The 24261-nt window shown below is 39.9% G+C and overlaps 1 long non-coding RNA gene across 1 annotated transcript; it reads right to left on the reverse strand.

Moving 5' to 3' along the window:
• Positions 1–10586: 10586 nt before the first annotated feature.
• On the reverse strand, positions 10587–20671 carry LOC140500803 (uncharacterized). Its single transcript, XR_011965892.1, has 2 exons — positions 20402–20671; positions 10587–10993 (listed from the first exon to the last, which is right to left on the reverse strand). It is a non-coding gene; the product is annotated as an uncharacterized lncRNA (long non-coding RNA).
• Positions 20672–24261: the final 3590 nt, after the last annotated feature.

Consider the following 24261-nt stretch of genomic DNA (forward strand, 5'->3'; position numbering starts at 1 on the left):
GGATAACTTTCCATTCCTCTCAAAGAAGGACCATGGGGGTCATAGAATAAGAGATGAAGGGACTTTGAAGACCTTCTAGTCCAGCCCCTCAATTTTACAGATGAAGGGAGAGAGATCTAGAAAGAGTAAGAGACTGACCCAAGATCACACAGTATATATCAAAGGAGGGGATCTGAACCCAGGTTATCTGACTCTAGCCCAGCCTCTATAGCTGCCATTCTATAACCCAATTCTATATTTCTTTCTATTTCTACCTTTCTCAATTCTCTTTTTCCAAAAGCATCTATAGACCTTTCCCTCATTAATCAATCTTCTCTTCCCTACGTTTCCGTCTTGAATGAACAGTATTTGCTCTGTTCAGTCATGTCAGATTCTTCATGACTCTGTGAACCATAATGACTATGGAGTTTTCTTGGCAAAGATACTGGAGCAGTTTGCCTTTTCTTTCTCCAATGGATTAAGGCAAAAGGAAGTTAAGTGGTTTGCCCAAGTCACACAGTTGATAAGTGTCTGAGCCACATTTGAACTCAGCCCTTCCTGACTCCAATTCACTGGAAGACCAAATACTGAAGCTGAAGCTTAAATACTTTGACCATATAATGAGAGGATGGCACTTCTTGGAAAAGACACTGATGTTAGGAAAGATTGAAGGTAAGAGGAAAGGGGAATGACAGAGGTCGAGATGGATAGATAGTGTCATGGAAACAACAAACATGAACTTGGACAGACTTCAAAAGATAGTGGAGGATTGAAGGACCTGGTGTGCTATGGGGTCATGAAGAGTCAGATACAACTGAACGGCAACTTGTTGACTCCAGGTCCAGCACTTTACCCACTGAGCCATCTACCTACCTATGAATGAGAAGCATAGAAGACACGTATTCGATCATCTAGGTAGCTCCTGGACTATCTTTTTCAGTACAAACATTAAAGTTTTTCAAACCCAATTTGCATTTGATTATAGGTGAGGAACTGTGATCATTTTCTTACCAGTACATAGGAGTTACTGACTTTTAGGGCAGATGTTGGTAGCAATGAATGTGTATACACACACATATATACTGATTATTAGAACCATCTGTTATTTTCTCAACTTGGAGGATTCCTTCCATCAAAGCAGATGAAAGATTTGGCATATAAGTGTCAGGGTCATATAAAGGTTGAATAGTTGCCCAGGGTCACATAGCTAGTATCAGAAGCAGAATTTGAATTCAGATCCTTCTGCCTTCAAGACTTGCAATCTATTTACTGCTCTATGCTGTCCCATATAAAAAAAATTCTATGGAATTACAGGAAAACTTCCAGAATTACTTAATTATTTAAATTCGTTCAATAGTTCAACAATTTCATTAATGCGAGTATCCCCTAAAATACAGATCACAAGCACTCCATCTTAGCAAAAGTCTTCATGAGTTGCTGTGGTCAAAAACTTTCATCCCCTGGTGGCCAGTCCTCTGACTTAGCCTCTCTAAGCTTAGCTAAATTGATCCTCAGACAATAAATACACAGTTTAGTGCAAGACCCAGACTAGCCCTTCCATTTTGGTAAGAACTGCCAAAACCTGGACTCTAATGGCATAGCTTTGAGAATCCAGGTTCACCTCCATGTCCAAATAAGGCATCGAAGTGGGACTAAATGGAGATTTTGCATGTTTTTAATATTCTGTTTCATATACATGTGTACATATATATATTATGTATGTCTTATGTATGTACTTATGTCTAGTAAAGGTTGTGGGGTCACTCTTTATTTCACCTTCAGATTAGTAGGTCCCCAGATCACAGCTACTATTTCTCCCTTTGGAGTTTTTGTGGTAACGCTGAGGAGGTAGGAGAGTGGGGAGATGGTTCTAGAACTGTTGTTAGTAAGTCCCTATCCAACATGTTCCTCCCAAATACAGGGATTCCTCACCTCATGCCTGATTTATTGCATTAGCCTGGAGGGGGGTCAGCTAATGAACCAGATGATTTCTAAAGGCCCTCCCATCTCTAAATCTATTATTCTAGAATCTTTTAAGCTGTGGGTCTGTGAGGAAGGTGTGACTATGAAACCAATCTAATGATTGAAAGAAAAAAATGACTTCAAAGCCAACTATGCTTACTCAAGTAGGCTGCTCTGAAAATTGACTGGCATCTCCTTCCTGGACAATATTCCAACTGGCAAATGTAATGCGGATGCTTTCCTGTCCAACTGCAATGAGATGTGTGCAAAAGTTGTGTCTTTAGAAGGTCATTTCATCTGCTGTAGGGTTGTGTGAGCACAGTGAGGCATTGAGAGAAACATGGGCAAGGTTGGAGATCACTTCTCTCCAAGATATGCATTCTTCTGAATTTCACCCAAAGTTTTCATAAAATGAAGCTCTACTTTTTATGGTCATGAGAGGAAAAACTGGAGAACTTTTCAATGACAACTCTGCATTTATGTGTGTCATGGAAATCAATCCTCATCACTAGTATTACTTGAATTTTTTTATTTTGTCTGTGGCCCAACACATCCCTCCATCAACAGAAAAAAAAATCCTGCCACCCACAAACTCCTATGAAGGCATTGTACTATCTTAACTTGGACACTGTCCCATGATCCTCTTTGGGTACCCACACTCACTTTAAGAAACACTGACATCACTGACCTGAAGTTTCCACAGTACCTCCTTCCAGGGAGCTACACATGCTAAACTATCATAAGTCGAAAAATAATAGCTAGCATTTTTATAGCACTTACTACTTGCCAAACACTGTGTTAAGTATTTTAAAATTATTATCTCATTTGATCCTGACTACTGCCTTAGAAGTAAGTGTTATGATTATCCTTATTTTACAGATGAAGGAACCGAGGCAAATAGAGGTTAAGTGACTTGCTCTGGGTCATACAGCTAGTGAATGTCTGAGACCAAATTTGAACTCAAGTCTTCTCGGTTCTCAGGCCTGACTCCAGGCCAGGCACCCTGTCCCCTCTGCCATGGTTTGCTTCAGTTTTTGTCAAGCACCAGAAATGATAACCTTTTTGTTAGCCTTTGACCAAATTTTGACTTTATTGAGAGAAGGAAAACAAACATTTTCTCCTTTTTATCACAGTTCCCAAGACATATTTGCCAGTTACCAAAAGAAATTGCTCCCCTGCTTTCCCACACCTGCTCCTGTGAACTTTGGTCCTTGGGGAGATGCTGGCTTCTCCTCTAAGCAGAGGAGCTAAGTCCAACGAAGTTTCTTCAGATTCTACCAATCATTAACTCAGCAGACATTGTTTCAGTTTGTTCTTACCCTCTGATCACCACTCACCCCACTACTACCACCACCCACTCCACTACTACCACCATCCACCCCACTACTACCACCACCCACCCCACTACTACCACCATCCACCCCACTACTACCACCACCCACCCCACTACTACCACCATCCACCCCACTACTACCACCATCCACCCCATTACTACCACCACTCACCCCACTACTATCACGGCCACCACTACCACCTTCTCCTCCTCCTGGATTTTGAATTTGATCCAGTGACTCAGTCAGAAATGCCTAAAGATTTTTCTCAGTGTTGGGGGGGGGGGGGGTTGCCCTTGGTTCACTGAAAGTAAAGACAGAGGGAATGAACTCATCTCGTCCATGAAGCTTCCCTTTGCTGGTAGAACTATCTTTTGACATGTGATTCTCTGTACTTTGCTCCTAAGTACAGTAATGAAATGGCAGATCTGATGGAATGAAGAACAATTCCTTCCATCAGCACAGTCTCCTTCTTCCTACACTTTTGACAGTGGGAATTTGGAACACCATCTCTGAGACTTCTATTCTGGATCCTGACTCCTCTCAGTCCCCTCTCTTCCCTATCCCCACCCCACAATGCCTAGCAGTTGAGTTGACTAGGACAAAGGAACCAGTTTACCTGGAAGGCCAAGTTCCCTGTATCCTCCTCACCAGCCTATAGTTCCTGTTCCCAGAACTCTCAAAAATTAAAAATTCTAAACCATTAGAGGGCAGCATGTGTCTAGCACATAGGATTGAACAGATTCATGGTCGTTGGATTTTTGTGTTGTTTTTTTTTTCCTAATTACAGGATGTTCCATAAAGAAGCAGAAATATCAACGCTTAAGTCAGCATAAAAACAAGTTAGAAGGAGAAAGAGGGATAGGGATGGGATGGGACAGGGAAAGAGAAAAGGAGATGGGGGATGCTTAAAGGGAAGGGGAAAGAGAAAGAGGAAGGAGGAGGGAGAAGAGAAGGAGGAGGAGGGGCAAGAGAAAAGGCAGGGAAAGAGAGGGAGGGACAGGAGTAGGGAAAAGGCTAAGAAACAGAGGAGGGGGCGGAAGAGGGAGGGAGGAGAGGAAGGGTAGAGGGGAGGAGAAAGGGAGAGAGGAGGAAAGAATAAAGAGTAGCTGAGAAGAGAGAAAAAAGAAGAGAAGAGGAAAGGAAGGCAAGTAAGGGGGAGAAAATTAAAGGGGTGCAAGAGGAGAGGGAAAGGGAAGAGAGGAAGGGTTCCTCTCTAGGAGGCATCCCATGTAAGCATCAATGTCTGAATGATCCCTCAAACCATTTCTGCTACCCAACGCCTGGCCAGAATTTGAGAAGGTATTATACCCCTCAGATCCAATAATCCCATTGTAACAACTTGAAAACTACTGGACAGAGGGGGACATGAGGAAAGTCTTCACTCCAATGCCCTTTACAAGCCTCGATTTTCAGCCTCTTGGAACCAAAGTACAAAGGAGCCCCTTGATGGCTGGCAGAAGCTGGGGCACGGCTGGGTTTTACAAGGAAGAGTGAAACTCGATTCTACCAATCGAGATATAATATCTTTGTCAGCCTATGGGGTGACCCAATTCTGAAACCAGACATTTGGCTGTGAAGAGATATGTATCACACTCACAGTTCTCAATGGGGGAGGGGGGGGGCTTGCCAAAGAGGTACAAAATGTGTCTCTCTCTTCCTAGGGACCAACCCAGACTCGCAGCATTTGAAAGGACTCCCCTCCTGCAAGCAGGCTTTAGACTCCTTCCACCTCTGATACTGTGTGCCTTTTTTTAGTTCACCCAGTTGTCCCACAGAAGCAGCCCAGTCTTCTAAAAAACAAATCCACAAAAACATTGGAACTCCCGTTCATGCAGTGTCCATGAGAAATCTACAGTTCTGGTGTGGCCCAGAGCTGTAACAAAGACTGGGGGAAAGGAAGTTGGGGTGGGGGTATATGCTCCAGAACACTAATATCTGGGGGTCATCTCCCAGGGGACTGCAGTGCCAGGACCTCAGCACAATTTTCTACAATTCTCTCCTGGGTCCTGGACAACATTCCTGCCACTGCTCCCTCAAGATCAACATGCTTTGGCACCTCTTTCCTGAGGCACACCTTCTCCACCCTTTTCCCTCTCTACCTTTACCATTTTTGTAGGATCAACTCAAGTGTTAACTACAAACCAGATCCCCTACCTAAAAAGCACTCTCTCTCTCTCTCTCTCTCTCTCTCTCTCTCTCTCTCTCTCTCTCTCTCTCTCTCTCTCTCTCTCCCCCTTCTGTCTCTCTCTGTCTCCCTCTCTCTCTCTTTGTCTTTCCCTGTATCTCCTTTCCTCCCTCTCTCTTCTTCCCTCCATCTCTCCCTCTTTTTCTTCCTCCTTCTTTATCTCTCTTCCCTTTGTTTGAACAGCACCCATGAACTTAATATATGCTCATTTATACTTATATCATAGAGTGCTGGGATCACAGAATTTGGAGTAGAATGGACCTCTGGGACCCTAGTCTAACACCCTCATTTTTAAGGTGAGGAAACTGAAAAGAGAGACTTGTTTTCAAGGTCACAAAGGTTATACAATTAGCAGAACTATTATTCTTTGTTTACCTGCTGTAGCTTCCTTTCCTTGATAAACTGCAAGTTCCCTGAAGGTAGGGCTAGTTTATTTATCTTTGCATTCCCAGCATTTCACAGAATACCTGGTTCTTGGTGAGTAGAGTTTGCTGCTTTGCAAGATTTGAGGGACTTTGGATTCCTAGCATAAACACAAACCCACAGCACTCAGGAAAGTCATTTTCAGACCAGCCTACTAATTGCTTAATTTTAGTTTTTATGACACAACTTTAATATTCAACAAGATTCTCCTTTTGTTTTTCCTCCTCCAAAAGGATCTTATATCCCTGGGAAAACACCAAATTATAGTTTAGCCAGTTGATGCCTTAGGCTGTTAAAATATCTATCACCATCTCCCAGGCCATAACCACAGTGGAGCACTTGGGAGAGTTGCACCATTTGGAGACCCTGAGGTCCTAGCTAGAAGTTTTTCTACCTAGACCTACTGCCCACATTTCCTATGCCTCTTTGCTATTTATGGGGCCACATTAGCAGGAAATTACAACATACTTCCCTACTGTCTCCCAATATTTCTCCGTGAGAGTGTGAAATATTTACTGTACTCACCATCCACATGGAACACTACCAGTAAAATGATTTTCCTAAAACTCACATCTGGTTATGTCACCACCATCCCACCCCCACCTACCCCCCCACCTCAAACCCCCCATTCAAAAACTCCAGTGGCTTCCAATTGCCTCCAGGAGCAAATACAAAATGTTCTGTTTGGCATTCGAAGCCCTTATAACTTTGGCTCTTCCTGTCTTTCCAGTCTTCTTTCCCCTTACTCTCCAACAAGTACTCTTCCTCCAGTGCCACCGAACTCCTCGCTGTTCTACAAACAAGACTCCATCTCTTAGTTCTAGGCATTTTCTTTGGCTGTCCCCTATTCATGGAATGTTCTCCCTCCTCTATTCTGACTACTGACCTACCTGGCTTCCTTTAAGTCCCAACTAAAATCCTAGCTACATGGCACAATGGATAGAGTATGGGTCCTAAAGTCAGGAAGACTCGTCTTCTTGAATTCAAATCTGATCTCAGACACTCACTGGCTGTGGGACCCTAGACAAGTTACTTAACCCTGTTTGCCTCAGTTGCAACCTCTATCAAATGAGCTAGAGAAGGAAATGGCAAACCATTCCAGTATCTTTGACAAGGAAACTCCAAATGGGGTCACAAAGAGTCTGGTATGACTGAAACAACTCAACAACTACAAAATCCCACCTGCCACCTTTCCCTCACCTCACTTAATTCCAGTATTTCCCCCTTAATTATTTCCTAGTCATCTTCTTTATAGCTTGCTTTCTATATATTTTGATTGCCTGTTGTTTTCCTCATTAGAATGTAAGGTCCTTGTGGGCAAGGATTGTCTTTTGTCTCTTTTTGTATTTTTACGTGCTTAATAAATTTTTATTGAATGGATGACTACCTTGACCCTTGATGCCTGAAGGCCAGGTAGGTTATATTTCACCCCTCTCTTAGGGTTCTCTGGTATTATTAAAGGGCATTGGGAGTGTGTAGGTTCTAGCCCACTACTGATGGTGTTCCCTCAAGTGGAGCGGGGGAAAACCCTTTCACCCCAATTCCATTTAACCACTAATAGTTGGTTTAGCTTTTACAAAAAAAAAAATTTACTTCAAAAGTATAATCATAGATATAGAACCTTACTCCCTGAAAACATGAGGCTTAATCCTCCTGCCAAAGCATTTCAGTCTCTGGGGAGGGAGAAGGGATTATTAGTTTCATAGTTTAGCTCAGTTGCTCTAGAACACAGTCCCAGTCCCAAATCCAAATCCAAATTCCCAAACTTGTCCTTGAGTCCCAGGTACCCTGATTTCTCCAGGCTTCTATACTGGCAAGATCTGTCTCTTGGATCTTGGTCCCAAGTCACCATGACTCAAACCTCCCAGGTGTGGTGATCAAGGTATGGTGGCGATCAACACTGGCACCCGAAACTGAAGTCAAATAAAACAGAGCCAACAGAGACCCTAGAACTATGTTTTTTTCATTTCCATTGCCATGATAAAAGAGAGAGGGCAGGGAAAGGTATCCCTCATCCTGGTTGAGGATCATGGAACCCATATTATGAGTGATCTGTCGGAGATATTCACTCTGTGGACGCAAGAGGAAAGACAGAGATTGTCTTATCCTGGTCAGTTTTATCAGAGTGGCCAGTTTTAGAGAGGAAGCCTGTTCCAGCTCTGCAGCCAATCAAAGGAGGCCATTCCCACCATGTGATACAAGAAGCAGAGAGTGTCCTTGTTAGGGGATCGGGGCATGCACAGGTTTTGGGGAAAGGGCTCCTCATAACATATAAATATTTATTTGATTATCTCTCACTTTGGGTATGAGAGTAGACCAGGACCCATGGTGCCCAATGGGTCAATTGATGGATTAGTTCTAGACCCAGAGCTCTGACCTGACTTGAACAGGTAATGCCCAGATACCTCAGAGGTTGAATTGCCAAATGACTGTGGGCCAGCTTGTCTCCTCCCTATGCTTATCAGTAGGATTATCCGTACCTCCCTTTTTCCTCCTCTCAGTCCTCCACCCCTAACTGAAAAAGCAGCATATCTGCTTAGCACCAAACAAGGTTGGTAACCTGTGTACAGAAGTAGCAGAGGACACAGAGTTCCTGCACCAAGGGAACTTAAAACCTAAATGTAGAACATATAAAGAACTTTAAGTCTCTAATGCTGGGCAAGGTTCAATTATTTAAATAGTAAGAATAAAGAAGGTGGGTTGGTAGGAAAGAAAATAATGAACAGATATGAATCATCTTATGGAAGTCACATAAGGAAAAAATTACTTTGTGCCAATATGATGTAGTAGACTTTGGAATCAAATCCCAGCTCTGGCCTTTGCTCATCATGTGTCTTTGATGGAGCAGATTAATTGACCTATCAGAGCCCATGTGTCAGGATCTTTAAAATGGGAACCTGCCCCAGCTAGCTACCTGACCAAGTTGTGTGGAGGAGCAAATGGGAGGCATCCTGGTACAGTACTGATTTGAGAATTAGAAGACCTATACAGACAGGACCCAAAGTGATATTAATAGGAAAGGAAGGAAATGAGCATTTATACAGTACTGATGTGCACCAGGCTCTATGCTAAGAACTTCTTGCTAGTATTATCTCATTTGATCTTTCCAACAAACTTGCAAGGTAAATGCTATTATGATCTCCATTTTATAGTTGAGGAAACTGAGACAAATAGAGGTTAAGTGACTTGCTCAGGGTCACACTGCTAGTAAGGCTCAGAAGCAGGATTTGAACTCAGGACTTCCTGCCAATAGGAAAGAATCTAATTAGATAAAATTCAATAGGGATTAATGTTAAATTCTATCCAGATTCAAAAGCTCCATTTCAAGAGTACATGGCTAGAGAGGAATGACTAGATGAACATTCCTGTTGCAGGGGAAAAGATTTTCAGGTTTTCGTGTACTGCAAATTCAATGAGCTAGCAATGTCATATGACTGGTAAAAAAATAACAATGATAACATTTATATATCTTTTTAAGGTTTGCAAAGCACTTTTAAAATATTATCTTATTCTTACAATAACCCTGGGAGATAAATGCTATTATTACCCTCATTGTATAGATGTTTTCCACATCCATAGGTCAAGTGATTTGCCCAGAGTTCTATAGCTAGCATCTGAGGGAGCTCTAGCCACCTGGCTGTCTATGCTTTCTTAGATTACATTAAAAGAGTCTAAGAACTTTTTTTGCTCGGTCTTCATCTCTTACCAGTTCCTCAAGACCCATGGTCTGCAGGAGTTCATGATTCCCTGAAAGGACTAGGCTTCCCTCCAGGTAACTGAGTCACTATGTGTAGACCAGCTTCTCTCTGTGTAAGCCTGTCTCTGTTCTCCCTTTGAAAGTTCCAAGATTCAATCCAGGGTAGTGAACTAGCTGGGAATCAATCATGCTTAATATGGTTCTAAATGAGAAACTTGGGACAAGTCAAAAGAAATCACCCACATTTTATGAAGGAATTAACCTTGTCAAGGGAATTTCACACCTTGTTAAGGAGATATCCTCAGTGCTAGGACAAAGTCCTTATTTGCAGAGGGACAATGAGGACACTCACCCTCTTCCCAATCAATAGGGGACCCAGAACAAGCAAAAACACCTTAAGAAGAAAAAAAGACTGGAGAGCCTTCACAGAACAACCAGGATGGTGAGAGAAATGGAGAACATATGCCACACAAGGACCAACTGAAGTAACTGGGGATGCTTAGTCTGAAAAAGAAAAATTATCAGTTATCTTCAAGTATTTGAAGGATTGTCACATGGAAAAGGGGCTTGATTTGTTCTGCCCCAAGGGAGAGAACTAGAAACAATGCCTGGAATTTGCAGGCAGGTAAATTTAGGATCTTATTAAGGCGGAAAAATTTCTAATGATTTAATCTGTACAAAAGTGTGATGGGCTGAGTCAGGAGGCAGAGGGTACCCCTCCACACACTTTTTAAAACTTTGATTTTATTTTTAATTTATGAAATAAAAGAAGCATTTCTATAACATAGTATAATAAAAACAACTGCACATGAGACTGCACATCTATTTTGTAAAACTTACTATTCCTTTTAAATATATATGTACATATATGTAATAAAGTTATTGTGTACATTTCTCTTTTTCCTTTGCTCCCTCCCCCCACCCTTGCCACCATTAGATATAAACAGATACATACACACTTACATATACATATATGTATATATGTGCAAAATTATTCTACACATACTTCTATTAATCATTTCTTTATTGGGATGCAGATAACATTTTTCTTCACATGTCCTTTATAGCTCATTTGAGTATTTATAATAGTCAAAATGACTTATTCGTTCAAAATTGTTCTTAAAACAAAATTGCAATTACTGTATACAGTTTTCTCTTGGTTCTGCTTATTTCACTGCTCATTATTTCATGAAAGTCTTTCCATGTTTTTCTAAAATCCTTGAGCTTGTTATTTCTTATAGCACAGTTGTATTCCATTTGATCTTCAGACTGAAGCTGGATAATCATATTTGGGACTGTTGCAGGAGGGGTTGGGAGGAAGGAGGGCATCTCAGTCAGGTTTTCATGGAACGCCAGTTCAATGAGTTGAACTAGATGATCTCTGAGTTCCTTCTAACTCTGAGGTCCTGATTTCTGTTAAATATAAAATATTTTCATTACTGACATTATTGCAGATTTAGGGATGTCAAGTCCACCTAGTTAAAGGGAGTATCAATTTTCTATTTCTCTTTGGTAGGTTCACTGTCTTTCTCTCTGTCTCTGTCTGCCAGCCTGCCTGCTTGTCTTGTCTGTCTCTGTCTCTCTGTGTCTATCTCTGTCTCTCTCTGTTTGTCTGTCTCAATTAGCTAGGGACACATCCCTACACTACTGCCCCTTGCCTTGTACTGCCACCCATTTCAGTAACAGTCCTCCCACTATCTGTACTCAGCAGCCACTGGCAAGCATTCCCATCTTTAGCTATTGGCTTTTGTCTCCTCACCCCTCCCTGGCCTCACCCTGGGTTTCTGCCCACACCAGAGCTTCCCATTGGGTAGTGGGTGGTCAGAAGGAAGCCAAAGGTCCTCAGGGAAAGAGAGAAGGGAAAATAAGACAGAGAGAAAAATTTTTGCAAGAGAGGAGGGAGAGAAACAATGAAAGGGAAAAGGGGAGAATTTTGAAAGACAAAACAAGGTGCAAAAAAGAGAGGAAACACGCTAGGAAGAATGAAAAAACAAGATACTGGACAGGACATAAGCTAACAGAAGAATGAATCTGAAAAACAGAAGTGTAAGGTCTTGGACTGCAGAAGAAAAGGAAGAGGAGACATGTAAAGAAAGACAACCAGAGATAGGGTGAAAAGGGGAAGTTAGAAACAGAGAGAGAAAAGAATACAATACAAAAATATGATAATGGGGATGTAAGCAAAGTAACGACACAGGAAATGGAGACCCCATAGTGAAAGAGTGAGCTAGCGAAGGAAGAGGAGAACTAGGAGGAGTAAGAGAAGCACTTTTTAAGGTTTCTCAGAGGCTGCCTGAGATGCTGTTTAGGTTGAATTACTTGATTCCTGTTTCTAGAGCTTGTGACTTTACTCCATTTGACAGAAGGAAGAACTTCCTGGTTATGAGGCTGTTAGGCATTGAAGTATGTTCCCACAGGAGGTTGTTTGATCTACTTCCTGGGAATCTTTAAAAATTGGATAGAAACCCACCAGTTCCTAAAAATAATCTTTAAAATAATGGATGTCACAGCAGGGAAGCTACCAACATGTTAACGAGCAAATCTGAAGGCACCAGCACACAAGTTAGCAAATGTCTTTCTATTTCCCCGACAGTATCCCATTTGAGGATCTCAAAGCATCAGAGGAACATGAATGTCTGACAGCTATTTTTCTAATGGTATATTTTAAGAGATGGAAAGAAAGCTTTGTAAGTAGGTCTCATCCAAGCCCCACACAGAGAATCAAGACGTTAGAATTCAGTCACAGCCTAGCCAGGGTTTGACTGTGAGACCCCAGATGCCACTTCAGGGTTGTGGGATTGTAGATTTAGAGCTAAAAGGTCTTCTGGGTCATCTAGTCGAATGGCCTTTTATGTTTGAGGAAACTGAAGCCCAGAAAGGTTCAATGCATTCCCTGAGATCACATAGGCAGACAGTCACAAAGGAAGATTTTAAACCCAGGCCCTCTGACTCCAGAGCCAGAATTTTTTCTACTGTGCCACATGGATTGGTTTCTGTCTCTGAAAAAGAAAAATGAGAAGAACTTCATTTCAAGAGATCTGAGGGTAGTTCTGTGGCAACCTGAGGTTAGGAAGTAGGGAGAAAGATGGAGTAGGAAGGGGAGTTAGACCTGGACCACCATCAAGTCATCTCACTTCTCTTAGATTCAATTTTCTCATCTCTAAAATGGGGATATAAGCACTCTTTATAATCTACCTCATAGAGTTATTGTGAGCAAAGCACTTTATAAATTTTAAAGTGATACATAAATCTGAGTTATTATTAAATTCATATCCATGAAAATAGGCACTCAATCAGTAATAGGAAGAGAATTATAAGGCTAGTTAGGTGGCACTAGGTGGTCTAGATATAGGATAAAATGTCTGAAGTCAAAAAGACTCAACTTCCTGAGTTCAAACTTCCTGAGATACTTACAAGCTGTCTTAGCCTGGGCAAGTCACTTAACTTTGGTTGCCTCAGTTCCCTCATCTGTAAAACAAGCTAGAGAAGGAAATGGCAAATTACTTCAGTATCTTGCCAAGAAAACCCCAAATGGGGTTGCAAAGAGTCAGATATGACTGAAATAACTAAACAACAGCAAAATGAGGAGGAGGAGGAGGATAATGACTTCGATGTTTTTCATGAATTTTGGCTGAATGTGGAGGGCAGGCGGCCATTTCCTCAAATGATAAAGCTCGCTAAACTTAGTAGGTACTTAATAAAAGTTTGTTAAACTCACTTGAATAAGGCATACACAATAATAATGCAAAATTATATAATGGAATAGGTATATAAGAGAAATGTAAAGTGCAGTAAAAGCTTAGAGAAGGAGAGATCACTTCCCCAGTTGGAGCTAGTTGAGAAATGTTTGTAGAGGAGTTGGTATTTGAACTGGGCCTTGAAGGACAGTGAAGAATTCAACAGGCAGAGACTATAGAGAGGGTTTTCAAAGCAAAGGGAACACTGATGATAAAAGCATAGATGCAAAAAAGCATGGTACATGTTCCAGAGATGAGTTCTAGTAAATGTTTAACCGCTTGACTCTCTTGAGCTGGTACTAGTCAACTCCAGCACATCACTGAAAGGAGTAGTTTTGTCTGGAGTATAGAATACATAAATGAAAATGGATATAGAATGAGCTATGGCTGCAAAAGCAGGATTCTTTTGGATGTAGATAATAGAAGGTCTTAAATGCCATTCTAAAAAATATGGATATTGATATCAAATGAGAAGTCATAGAAATTTTCATGGAAGGTGAACTTCCTGTGTATTAGGAAGATTTCTCTGCTAGCGATGTATGAAATGGGTTAGAAGAAAAAAATGATTGGCATATTATTGCAACAGTCCATGTAACAGGTAATAAGGGCCTGAGCAAGGGTTCCGACAATAAGACGTATGTATGTATGTATGTATATATTATGTATGTGTATATATACATACACTCACGCATATACATATGTACACACACATATATATGTACATATATATATATAATAGTATGCCAATCAGTCTTTTTTTTAATATAGATGTGTGTGTGTGTGTGTGTGTGGGCACAGAAACTTAGAAAACAAGAAAAGGATTGAGTTTGGGAGGGGGAGATAGAGTTCAAGTCTGTGCATTTTGAATTTGAGGTACTAGCAGTTTTTTTGAGGTACTAGTAGGTAAAGATGTCCAACTGGAAATGTGGGTCCATCTGGAACTAGGGAGAAAAGTCAGAGATGAAGCTATGGGAGAGTTCACAGAGGGGAAGAAAAGAAGGCTAAGGACTTGAGGCAACAAGATGATAAGAAACCATTTAAAGTACAAGGGAAAAGCAGGCAAAGAAGAAGAACCAGAAGGGTGAAATGGTAAAAACCAAGGAGGCAATGATTAATAGTGTCATATACTACCGAGATACTAGGGAGAATGAGCGTCAATAAAAGGCCATTGGGTTTGGTTCTGGGAAGACACTAGTGATCTTTGAAAATGGTAAGTTTCAATAGAAGTGAAAACAGAATTGAGATGACAAGAGTTTGAGGAATAAGTAAATTGTGAGGAAATGTTGGAATGATGTCTATCCTTGGATTCCTTCACTGAAGTTTGGCAGTATAGGGAGAGGGACAGGGACCAGACTTGTGATTTCATTGGAATATGGAACTCTCAAGTGAGGAAACTCCCTCTTCCAATGTAGGTCAGCATTTTCTCCTCAACTTGTAATTTTAGAGTTGTCTAGGATACTGAGAGGTTAAGTGACTTGTCCAAGACAGTAATTATCAGGGGCAGTCTTGAACTCAGGGTTTCCTGACTCTTAAATAGATTGACTTTCTATTCACTATGCCACACTGCTTTAAAAAAAAAAAGGCAAGATTTGAATCCTAGCTTCAAGGTTGGTTCTCTAATCCTAAACTATGTTGACAAAATAAGGAAGGGTAAGAGGGTGATAAATTTAGAAGCCAGAAGAACCTTCTGGAGCCCTGAAACCCAATCTCCTCAATTCACATACGTTTCTGTATATTTATAAGAATGTGTATATATTTATATATGTAATATATGTGTATATACATGTATGTGTGTATACACACACACACACACACATATATAGCTGTGTGTGTATATTAAAACCAGGGGTGTGCTGGTAAATGTTTAACACCTGATCAGAAGAGAGGGGATATACTCATGACACACTTTTAAATTTCATCTGCATTATTAACCTTTTCTCCATCACTTTCTTAAGTCTAGAGTTTCAGGGGCCACAGGTTCCGCACCCCTGGATCAGCAAAAGAATAAATGAAGCTCTGATTTATTTTGTTCTTGTTGTCCTGTCCAACTCTTCATCACCCCATTTGGAATTTTCATGGCAAAGATACTGGAATGGTTTGCCTTTTCCTTCTCCAGTTCATTTTACAAATGAGGAAACTGAAGCAAACCAGGTTAAGTAACTTGCCTGAGGTCACACAGATAGTAAGTGTTGAGGCTGTATTTGAACTGGTGAAGATGAATGAGCCTTTCTGATTGCAATTGCGCCACATGATTTATAGCACTTGCCTATTTCAGAGATGTAAGTGCTCACACGGGCTCCAGAGTCCCATACAGGCATTCTGAGCGGTTTTCACAGTCTTTCTAGTATTTGACTGACTTTCCAGTATCAGAGAGGTGCAACAGTGACTATTTGGATAAGCTGTCAACAAAATCTTTTTCTCTAAACTCAGGTAAATTTATACCTATGTCTGGAGATTTGACAAAAAACCTCACACCAAGTTGGGAATTGTTGCAGCAGAGGTTTTGAGATAGAAATAAACACACTTCAAGACATAATGAGGAACCTACCACAATTTCTTCACCTCTTGTAAAAACAATATGGATTCTTGTTCAAGATTTCTTGTCTACTTCTCAAAAGAAAGTAGATGTCTTAGCCTGATGACTATAAGCAGTCTAGCTCCTTACAGTCTTTCAATATCAGAATCAATTTCAGACAACCAAACATAGCTCTGAATCAATATATTTAGGTTTAAAAAAAAAGTCCTGTCTTTATTGCTAGTAGTACAGCCAAGATAATGTGATGACAGCTTTCTGGAATAACAATGCGATCCCTGCCCCACCCCTACCCCAGACATCCTTTCCTAGCAGATAACTCATGTGGTCCGTTGGCTTGTTAATTTAAATTCCTGAGGCAATCTCCCTACAGCACACCCCCACCACACTCAATTTAATACAGGGACCAGTCTGATGTATTACATAATTCATAGATTTAGATAAGAAAACTGAATCTCAGGGAGAATAAGTGAACTGATGGATGTGAGCAGGCCATCGTTCATTCATTTATTCAGCAAACAATCTTTAACTGGTTATCCTGTACAAGGCACTGGGGTCACAAAGATAAAACAGTGAAACCCTTCCTGCCCTCAAGGAATGTATTTAGGTCAAGAAAAAATAATAGTTCATTATGTTGCTAAGTTATTGAAAGTTCATAAAGCATTTTCCCCACAGTAACTATGTCCTAGGTACCATACAAAGACCTGGAGAAACAAAGAAAAAATAGTTCTTGCCCTCAAAGAGCTTACCTTAAATTGGGAGAAAACAGCAAGCACACCTAAAGTAAATATACACATATGTATGCTGCTGTTCAGTCATTTTTCATTCATATATAATCCTTCATAATCCCATTTGGAGTTTTCTTGGCAGAAATACTAGCGTAGCTTTCCATTTCCTTCTCCAGTTCATTTTACAGATGAGGCAAACAGGGTGAAGTGGCTGGCCCAGTGTCACACAGCTAGTAAGTGTCTGAAGGCAAATTTGAACTCAGAAAGATGAAAGTCTTTCTGGCCTAGGCTGCCTACTGCTCTCAATTAACGGTGTTCTTAGTGGACCATAAGGCAGTAGCTTGTCATATCCTTCAAAGTAGCAAAGCTAATGCTTACTTAAGTGTTAGTCCTTACAAGGTAGAAAGAGAAGCAATTGGGGGAGTGCAGGCAGGTAGAGAATTGCTTAATGGTCAAGGCAGGATTGAGTGTAACATTCAATATTGCTCATTTGAGTTTGTAGGTAAACTTACAATTATGAGCACTGAGCAAAAGAGTTCCATATTTCACAAATTTCACACAGTAAAGGTAAACATCTCCAGGTGCTTCAGTTCATCCTTATATGGTAGCACTTCTAGTCCCTCACCATTCTGGTTGCCCTGCTATGGATATGCTCCAGCTGGTCAGTAGCCTTTCTGAAATAGGGAGGTCAGGCTATGGGTTCTTGTGTTCTGTATATCATGATGTTCTTGAGAAGTAAGCAATCTGGCACCAAAAGGCACAGCTCCAACATCAAAGGGCAAAACATCATTAATGGTAATAAAGAGTGGTTAATACATTTATAATATACCATTCTAGTGTAGACTCAGAATTCATTTAATGTTTAGTGCTCTGGAGAGAGAGCATCCTCCTGCTGCTGAGTTCAGAATGTTCTGAGAACAGAATACCTATTCAAGGGACAATGGCCTTTTGTAAAAGAAACCAAGGCAGTAGTTAAATTTCTCCAGATAAGTTTCATATAAGTCAATATTGTGACACAGTACCCAAAAAAGCTAATGGGACCTAGGGCTACATGAAAAAAAGACATAATGTCCAGTATGAGGGAGCTGACCAACCTGCTATAGTCTTCCTTGGTCAGACTCCACTGGGAGTTTTATATTTATGGAGACGACATTTTAGGAAGGAGATAGAGAAGTTGGAGAGTGTCTAAAGAAGAAAAACCAGGATCTGAGCATCATGCTATATGAGTATTAGGAAAAGATTCTTAGAAAGTCTAACCTGGAGAAGAGACAACTGAGAAAGAACATGATAACTGTCTTCTAATATTTGAAGGTAGCATCACTTGGAACAGGGATTAGACTTGTTCCACTTTTCCACAAAGGGAAGAACCAAGAGGGATGGGTAAAAGTTGTAGAAAAACAAGTTTAGCCTTAATTGTAAGAAGCATAGGATCAGACTTAAAGTTTGAAGGGACCTTAGAGATCATCTAGAACAGTTTCCTTCTTTTACAGATAAGGAAACAGACTCCTAAAGGTGCAATCACTTTGCCCATCACAGATAATAAGGGGTGGGAGGAGAGGAGGGAAGAAATTAGGTGGCACGATGAATAGAACACCAGCCCTGGAGTCAGGAGGACTTGAGTTCAAATGTGGCCAAGGACATTTACTGTGTGACCCTGGGCAAGTCATTTAACCCTGATTGCCTCCAAAAAAAATAATAACTGGCAGAGTCCGGATTCAAACCCAGGTCTTCTGACTATAAAGTGAAAAACTTCTTAATAAACAGAGCTATCTCAAAGTGGAATGGATTGCCTCGGGTTCCCCATAACTGGATGTTGCCAAGTGGGGGCTGGATGGCAACTTGCCAAGAATGTTGTTGAAGGAATTCCTACTCAGTTAGAAGCATGGCTGAATGAACTCTGAAATTCCTTCCAACTCAAAGAGTTTGTGGTTCTCTGATTTTCTGAAAGCTTTGAAGTTCATGCTGTATTTTGGGAGAAGACATATGGGTGCACATATTCCTATATGCCTATATCCTTGTGAAGAGGGGGCTCAGACTTATCATTTTTACATAGCATTGATCCTACCAAACTCACTTCTAAACTTGACATAGTTGCTGCATGGACGAGGTCCTGTCTCAGTTACACCTGGGCTTGGTCTAACATCAATGCTGGACTAACTAGCCACAACATTTGTAATGGATGCCATTCCTGGACTTCCTGATGGCTCCCCTCCTTGGCCTTTGCCAGCTCATCAAATCACAAGTCATCAAGTCTCCAACATTTTCCACCTAAAACAGGAACTAGCAAATGCAGAGGCAAACAACAAAGACCCATACTTACAGGCTACACATTGGCCTCAGCTGGGGAGACAGCGAGGTGAATGACCAAGTGATTGGTCTTAACTGACTTGTGCCTTTCAAATGCACCCCAGTTCCAACTACATGCCAATGGGTAAACCCATTACAAAATATCTGCATGTGCTCTAAAGTCCACATGGTCATTGTATCTGCTGAGCACTCTGTGCATGCTCATGAGAACAGGGCTCACTGACCAGTCCCCTACTATGTGTTTGTAAATATGTGTGTGTGTATACATATGTGTGTATATGTAGACATACATATACACACATAGACATACATGTGTGCATGCATGTATTTCTCAGTCTGTGTGTTATTTGTAGCTATAGATAAAAGATATCTCAAAAATCCTGGTGAAGTTTATTCTTAAATAACATCAGAAGTACAAATGCTACAAACACCAAAAATCATTTGAAAATTTAATTATTTAAACTTCTTAAGTACTTTTTTAGTTTTGTGAATTTTGAATAGTGAATTTTTTTACTTTTATTTTCACAAATGGGACACCCTGTCATTATGTGTTGTAGGTGAGAATTTCTGGATGAAACTTTCTCAGACAGGTGGATCAATAAAGGATGTTCTCTTGCTTGGCTACCTCAATTAGCTGATCTATATCTATTTGACATTTTTCTTGTAGTCACATTAAATCTATCATGTCTCCATCGAAGGCAGTTAGATGGCACAGTGAATAGAGGGCTAGGCCTAGAGTTAGGAAGATTCATCTCAGTACATTCAAATCTGACCTCAAACACTTAGTAGTTGTGTGGCCTTCCAAGTCACTTAACCTTGTTTGCCTCAGTTTCCTCATCTGTAAAATGAGCTGGAGAAGGAAATGGCAAACCATTCCAATATCTTTGCCAAGAAAATCCCAAATGGGATCACAAATAGTGACGATCAAATAACAAACAACAAAAAATGCATTGAAACCTAGTTCTTTGGATGGACATGAGGTTATGATTACAAATGAAATCCTTTCAGTCACTGAGCAGCAGCTGATGAAAGTTTTTACAAAGTTCAAAAATAACTAGAGCCATGATGTATAACATAAAAATGATTATGATGAATTTTAATTTTTAAAAAATACGAGTATTTTTTTAAAGTGGAAATAATTAACTTTTCCAGCATTGTTGGATGTTTTCTTTTTTTAGAAGTTTTTAGAAGTCCTGAAATTATTAAAGCTTAAAACTGCACTAATACTTTTAGGACACCCTGAATATATAACAGTGACTACTCTGACCTTCCCCTCTACCCAGCCCCTATTCCTAAAGGCCAGGTTTGTTACATCTCACTCCTTCCCAGGGCTTCTCTAGTACTCTAAGAAAGTTTGAGTGGCTTTCATCTCTGCCATTGACTCAAACCGGCAACTGACTATATTCCCCAGTTTTAGGATCCAAGGATTCCAGTTCTATTTATCCACTGAACAGTCAGATTAGCTTTTACAATAGAATATTTACTTCAAAGACATAGGAAAAGCAAACATACACACCTCGCAATGTGGTAGGGCAGGGATAATCCTCTCCACACCACCATGGTCACCATCTCCTGGAAAGGGAAGGAGATTAGCTTCACAATTTTACTCAATTCCTACATAGTGTTACGTAGTCTCATCAAGTTCAAAGTCCGAAGCTCCCCTGGACCAGAATTCCAGTACTCTGGCTTCTCAGGGATCCCCTGCTGTACTGGCTACAACATTTGGCCTGAAATCCAGGCTCCAAAGGACATTATGACTCAAGTTTTCAGGTCCAGGACTACTCCCTCTGCCTAGAACTGAAAAGATCAAATGATACAAGACCAAAACACCAAGCTTTTTTCTTGGGGTCACAGGGCCTAAGAGGAAGGTAGCTTTTCTCCACTCAGGTTACTACACAGTGCTCCTGTTGCAAGTGAATGAGTCTTTTACCTTGCATGCCACCAGGAAGAAAGAGGGATTGTGCCTCAGAAAGGCAAATTTAAAGATGAAGGCAGTTTCCACTCTGCAGTAGAAGGAAAGAAATTGTTCCCAATTACATAGTAGATCAATGCAAAATATCTGCTCCCAGAAGTAAGTCCCCTGTATCCTACATCAATGCCTCCACTTTAGGTAATCTGGTCATATGCCAAAGCCCTGTTACCTGTGATCAAGACAATATTGAAGTATTCTCTATAATTTATTCAAAAATTCTAAGGACAACTGAAACTCTTGTGTGGAAGCCTTTGAGTAATGATTGTTTGGATATCAGATCAGTTTTATACAAAAATTCAAATTATGGGAAGACCTACCTTACCAACAAGAACAGCAAATTTTTTATTGTGTACAAGGCCCTCTCAATCTGGTTCCAGTTTATTTGGAAAGGTAGCATAATACAATAGAAAATGAATTATTTCTACAATCAGAGGATTTGAGTTCAAATCTCACCTCCATGAAAATTAAAATAACTCAGAAGTATCACTTCACACTCATAAAGTGGCAAAGATGGAAAAAAAAATTTGGAAAATGGCAAATGGTGGAGGGGCTATGGGAAAACAAATAGGTTAATATTCTGTTGTTAGAACAGTGAACAGGTCTAAGTCATTTTGGACAACAATTTAGAGCTATGTCCCCAAAACTATTAAATCGTCGGCATCCTCTGATCTAGTGATATCGCTACTAGGTTTCTTCCCCAAAGATATCAAAGAAAGAGGAAATGGACCCATATGTACAAATATATTTATAGCATCTCTTTTTGTGGTGGCAAAGAAATGAAAAACTGAGGGAGTGTTCATCAGTTAGGGAATGGTTGAACAAGTTTTGGTATATGAAGGTGATGGAACACTATTATGTTATAAGAAATTATGAAGGGGATCATTTCAGAAAAATCTAGAAAGGCTTGTTGAAACTGATAAAAAGTGATATGAGCAGAACAGAAATAAAATTTATACAATAACAACAAAATTGTAAAGACAAGCAATTTTGAAAGTTTTTAAGAACTCTGATCAACACAATAATTAGCCACAATTTCAGAGGACTTATGATGAAACTTGCTAGTGACCTCCAGACTGAAAGATGATGGACTCAGAATATAAATTGAGGCTGATATTTTGGGGTTTGGGGATATGGCCAATGTGGGAAATTGTTTTGCTTGACTAGTCAAATTTATAACATGTTTTGTTTCCTTTGCTTTCTCAATTAGCAGGGTGGAGGAGGATGGTAGGAGGGAGAAAATTTGGACATGAAAATTACTTTATTTTCAACTTAAGGAATAGACAAGCATTTCCATAACAATTAAAAGATGGCTATATGTGAAACTGCAAATCTATTATGCACAACTTGTTATTCCTTTCAAATGTACGACAAAATTATCTTGTAAATTTCTTATTTATTTTATTTTTAATTAGACCTGAAAATTAAATAAAATTGAAAAAAATGAACATACACCTCAAATAGGAAGAAAAAAAACCCTTGCTAACATTCATCCATGCATAAAGAAGACAGGATAATATCTGATTTTTTTTAAAATCTTGTCTCAGCACTTATGACTTACATGACCTTGGTAAAGTAAGCTCCTTGGGCCTCAGTTGCCTTATCTGTAAAATGAGGGAATTCAGTGATTCTAGGACCAGCACTGTACCACCTCAGTGAACCAGACTTGAGCTTGGTTCACATAGATATGTTCTAATGAATCTTAGCCCAAAATCTATTGTCTTTCTAGCACTACTGTTAAAAATCAGTTACTGGCTGCTGTTTTCTAGGCATACTGGAGATGGATTCTAATAGCAAATACAAAGGCATAAAACCAAGTGGGGCTTATAGTCTTAACATAGGGTTTAAACATATTAGCATTCAGCAAATCTAAGCAAATTCATCAGCTTCTGGGGTTTCAGTGCTTCAGAGTATTATCTTTAATGAAGTGACTACTTCCCACAGGTACTTGGGTCAAGTAATCCTTTGTGGAGAACTACTTAATAATGAGAGAACAGCCTGGTAATGGCTCATTAAAGGCATGGCTTGTTGATTGAGAGAACTGCTGATAGAGTTAAATATATAATATGAAATGGTGGGAATGACAACTACTAAGAAAGATAAAATAGGGAAGATTTGTATAGAGGTCACTAACCATATTTTATACAATCATATATTTAATGTATTAATAATTCAGCAGATGGAGATGAGTGGAACTTGTTCTAAGTCCACTTGATCTAAGACCAAGTTCTAAGTACGGAACTTGAGCAAAGGCATAGGGATGGTCCAGGATAGGATAAGAATGGTTCTGATTCTCCTACTGATTCTATTAAATTAGTATATTGTTAATGATGTGTTGATTAATAATTAATATTTCCTATCATTGTATTTTGTCTAGTAGTCATTTGTATTGCCACACCCACACTAGGCTCTAAACTCTTTGAGGACAGGATGATATCTGTTTACAACTATTTGTACCCTTAAAGAGCTACATAAAAGTTAGGGATGGAGCAGGGGCAGTGCAGGGAGGGAAAAAAAGAGGGTATTGAATGCCATGGTAGGGAGATTAAATTTTGTTTGGTAGATAAAGGGCAACCCCTGCAGTTTTTTTTGAGTAGAGGAATGAGATGATCATAGTCCTTTAAAAAAGTTATTGGGCTAGCAGTGCACAGGATGGTTTAAAGAGGAAGGTAGAAAGACTGGTTAAAATAATTTGTGTGCCTACCACCTAACACGCTGATCTTCACGTAGAAGAGGCTTAATAAATGTATGTATTGGCCCAAAATAGATAAAGAGGTAGAGAGATGAATGAATGAATAAATAGATAAATAATCTGGAACATATATCCAGAAATTTACAAAGCAAGGAATTTGCATAACAGATCATTCTAAAATCAACTTCTCATTAGTCCAGTAGAGAGATAAACAAACATAAACACCAACAATTATTAGATTTAATAGTTATTATTTTATTAGTATATTATTAATATATTATTAATAATTATTATTATTTAATAGTAATTATTGCTGAAAATTAGAGTAGCACTCTGGTTCAGATGTAGGGTAAAGTTCCTGACTGATTTCTTCCTCTCATGCTCAGGTCCCTCCTATACGGAAAAGAAAAAAAAAATTCCCTTGACCTTGACACTCCCTTCAGCTCTGGCCTCAGTCTCAAACTCCTTAAACATTTATACTCCTTAAGTCATTTATACTCACTGCCTCCACTCAGTTACCATCTACTCTCCATAACCTCTTGCAATGTCGCTTCTGTCCTTAGTCCCTTGATCCTGTGTCTTAGGTCAGAAATAATGGCCTTATCTATAAACTCAATTCCTTTTTCCCCTTGTCATCATTCTCTTTGACCCCTCTATGGTATTTAGCACCATAGCCCACCCTACCTTCAAGATTCTCTTTCTTCCCTTGCCTTCC

This window comes from Notamacropus eugenii, chromosome 4 (genome assembly GCF_028372415.1).
Source record: "Notamacropus eugenii isolate mMacEug1 chromosome 4, mMacEug1.pri_v2, whole genome shotgun sequence".
NCBI classification, from domain to species: Eukaryota; Metazoa; Chordata; class Mammalia; order Diprotodontia; family Macropodidae; genus Notamacropus; species Notamacropus eugenii.